This window comes from Aplysia californica, unplaced genomic scaffold (assembly GCF_000002075.1).
Source record: "Aplysia californica isolate F4 #8 unplaced genomic scaffold, AplCal3.0 scaffold00638, whole genome shotgun sequence".
Lineage (NCBI taxonomy): Eukaryota > Metazoa > Mollusca > Gastropoda > Aplysiida > Aplysiidae > Aplysia > Aplysia californica.
In genome coordinates this window covers 309,311-313,170 of record NW_004797908.1, presented here as the reverse complement: position 1 = coordinate 313,170, position 3,860 = coordinate 309,311, and the positions used below count along the sequence as shown (strand labels likewise).

Below are 3,860 nucleotides of genomic sequence, written 5' to 3'. Positions count from 1 at the left end.
TCTCTCTCTCTCTCTCCCCCTTTCTCTCTCTCTCTCTCTATCTCCCCTTTCCTCTTCTCTTCTCTTCTCTCCTTTCACAGACTTCGGTCATCTGGCACTGCAAGATCTACCTCATCACAATCCCGTTTATACTTGTCGTCAATTTTCTCAATGTGTATATCCCACTCGATGCCATCTTCTATGTGTCACTTCATGTTGTTTATAGGTATCTCTTTTCCTTTTCTTTTCTCTCTTAAACAGCTCCGATGTGGTAAACAAGTTAAATCATTTCAGGCCCAAAATCTATTTCAAGAAAACAAGATAAATCAATATAGACCCAAAAATCTAATCATTTCAGGCCCAAAATCTATTTCAAGAAAACAAGTTAAATCAATATAGATCCCAAATCTATTTCAAGAAATCAATTATGAAAGTATTATGTAGCTGCTACCTGCTCCCAGTAATATATAGAATTTATTCATTATAAGATCTCACATTCGCAAGCGATTTCAATAGCTTATAAAAATATTCTTGGCGGAAATGTGTAATAAATGCTTTGCCTTTTCATACAGGTCTTGAAAATTCATTACTTTTTCTTTCAACCTCACAACTTGACGAAACAATTACATTCTTGACATTTAAATTTAAAAACTTGTCCACATTCTCAAAGTCTGAAACTAAAAAACTCGCACAAAGACAAACAAATTATCTCTTATACACACACATACACACACATACACACACACACACACACACACACACACACACACACGCGCGCGCGCGCGCGCGCGCGCGCGGGCATACTTATAAACACACACAAACACACACATAATATGCACATTTTTTTGCACTGTACATCCACCCCTAACTTTTGCCTTTTATTTTCATCCCACCATTTTTCAACCCCTTCCTCACCTCTCTCATGCACCACCTCTTCAACCCCTCCCCTTCTCCTGTCACTCCCCCCATTCCCCCTCCCTCTCCCCTTTAATTATTCCTCCTCCACGTTTACTCTCCCCATCCCCCCTTACCCTCTCACTCCCACCATCCCCCTTCTCTATCACTCCCCCCATTCCCCCTCCCTCTCCCCTTTAACTATCCCCCCTCCACTCTCACTCTCAACAACCCCCCTCCTCTTACCCTCACACTCCCACCATCCCCCCTTCCCTCTCTCACCCACCATCCCCCTTCCCCCTCTCTCCCACCTTCCCCCTCTCCTCTCATTCTCACTATTCCTTCCTCCCCCCTCCTCCCCCCTCCTCTTACCCTCTCATTCCTACAATCCCCCTCCCCTCTCACCCCCACAATCTCGTAACCAACCCTTCCCCTCTCTACTACCTATGTACTAATCCCCACCCCATTCACTCCCTCCACAGGACAGCCGTCTCACCTGACCATGATTCCGTCTCTCCGTCATCCCGACTCACGTGCACGACCATCACCGCTCGCTCACCACACACAATAACACCCACGACCATCGCGACTCGCTCACACTCACACACACAATATCACCCACGACCATCACCGCTCACTCACACACAATAACACCCACGACCATCACCGCTCGCTCACCACATACAATAACACCCAAACATCTAAGGTTCATCCGCGCGTGCGAGCGACGACTTCGCGGGTGAGTGTTTCTATGTGTTCTCCGTGGACTTCGTAGCATTCAGAACTTTGGATAGACTGAAGAGAGGAAGAAAGGAAAGAAGAGAGGGAAAAGGACAAAGAAAAAAGAGAGGAGTGAGTGAGAGAGGGAGGAGGAGATATCCCAATGCCTCTGACTTGGGTGCCATCATCTGACAGTGTGACAGAGTGACGAGTTCTTCGTGATCCGGGAATCTTCAACACAAGGTGAGTGTGGCATGGCTAAGGTTTTAACGCTCAGATGTGAGCAGAAAAATTTCCACAATCTGTTTAAATTATGTTCCGAGTTCAGAAGGCAAATTAAATGTTTTCTGTAGAGAGGAAGAACTGTTTCATTCTTTTAACAATTGTACCTCCCTTCTGTCTCTTCATACTTCTACTTTTTTTGTGTGTAACATTTAGACTCTGTAGCTCGAAGAAAAAAAATGATGCTCGTGCAACCGATATTGAAGATTAAGAAACTGCAATAATTTTTCAATGAAAAATTTGGGCTAAATATATCTGAACAGCTAGCCTTAAAAACATTACTCTAGAGCAGAAAATCAAAATGACACCAAGCCCTGATAGGACAGAGCCGAGAGAGCGGAAAGTAACCCTTTTTATAGCCAGTGCCCACTCTTAGCACCTGTACCTCGATACCAGGAGGTGTCATCTCTGACTCTGAGGTTGACGTGTAATCACCCTCCATCCTTTACGGTCGCGAGCTGCCGTCGCACATTCTGCCATTATCCAGTCTATGTTCTTCTCTTGTCCATCCATAGTGTTCTTTGTCTTCCCCTGGCTCTCCTGCCCCACATCTTTCCTTCGAGCACCTCTTCCACAATGGCCTCGAGTCGTTTCATTACTACCTTTAAGAAGCTTAATATTACATGTACGAGGTCTGTCTCAGAAATAAAGTCCTCCCCCCCCCCTCCACTGTACGCAACCAACAGCCACTTAATGTTATGACATCATAATGTCGTGTCTACGAAATCTCAACTCCAACTTGCAAGTGCATTGGTGAATGCGTCATAATGAATGCATGATAGAGCTGTGACGTGTCAAGTGTGGTGTTCTTGCGCACTTTGTCGAAGGACAATCCGGGGCATTAAACATTGTCTGTCACTACCCGGGTGATCCACACCGTCCACCAAAATTACCAAATGACGCACTACCGGGTTATGTCGCCCAGGTTGGCAAGCACTGGGTTAGAGATTCGAGCCCCGGAACCCCATCTTGTAGCCTCGTAGTCATACATGGCACCAATAGAACCAAGGATAAAAGCACGTCATTTCTTTTTCAGACCTGCGATGTTGTTTGTTAGTTTAAAATTAACTATTTCTGTCTGTTTACTATGTCTCTTTGTTTGTTAACTATTTCAGCTTGTTTAGTGTTTCTGTAAGTTTTGTTTACTATTTCTGTTTGTTAGTTTATTATATCTGTTTGGGTTTTTAAAATTATTTCTGTTTGTTTGTTTACTCTTTTTGTTAAGTTGCTTACTATTTACGTTTGTTTTCTTACTATTATGTTTGTTTACGCTTTCTTTCCTTTTTGTTTACTACTCATGTTTGTTTGTTTTGTTTTGTTTTTTAGGCTCACTATGCCTTTACCAATTGTTCCTCAAAACGTCGAAAATAGAGAGAAAGCAGTTGTTGAATGAGCGAGTTATCACTCATCACAACTCCTAGATGGAGTGAATGTGCGCGCGCGCGCGCGCGCGTGTGTGTGTGTGTGTGTGTGTGTGTGTGTGTGTATGTGTGTGTGTGAGAGAGAGTGTGTGTGTATGCGTGCGTGCGTGTGTATTTATGTGAGTATGTGTGTAAGGGGGCAGGGGTGGGTGAGTGTTGGGGAATTGTCAAAAGAGACGTATAAACCCTTTAAGATCACGCCCGAATACGAATATCGAACTTTTGCGTACTTTGATGAATATAGAAATAAATTCGCCCTTGTTAATAGCAAAAATGTATCACAAAATGCCATCACATTCACAGTGATCTTTTCTCAAAATTAAATTACCAGACCACACCACACCACACCACACCATACCACACCACACCATACCATACCATACCATACCATACCATACTATACCATACCATACAAACCATACCCTATCATATCATACTTGCACACACCAGTCCTTTTGCACAGCCCAATTCGTCCTAATTTTTAACCTAGTCCCCCTTCACTTCCTGCCCCTCAACCTTTTCATACGTATATTACGCATACACTCACGCATACACGGACGCACA

General features: G+C 43.7%; 1 protein-coding gene across 1 annotated transcript in view; it reads left to right on the top strand.

Annotated features, from left to right (window-relative positions):
- Nucleotides 1-1,359: 1,359 nt before the first annotated feature.
- The window catches only part of LOC118478515 (cysteine-rich secretory protein 3-like), a gene marked incomplete in the record, with an annotated part of 16,255 nt that continues 13,754 nt past the window's right edge, over nucleotides 1,360-3,860 (top strand). Inside the window, 1 exon segment of the mRNA XM_035972277.1 lies at nucleotides 1,360-1,836.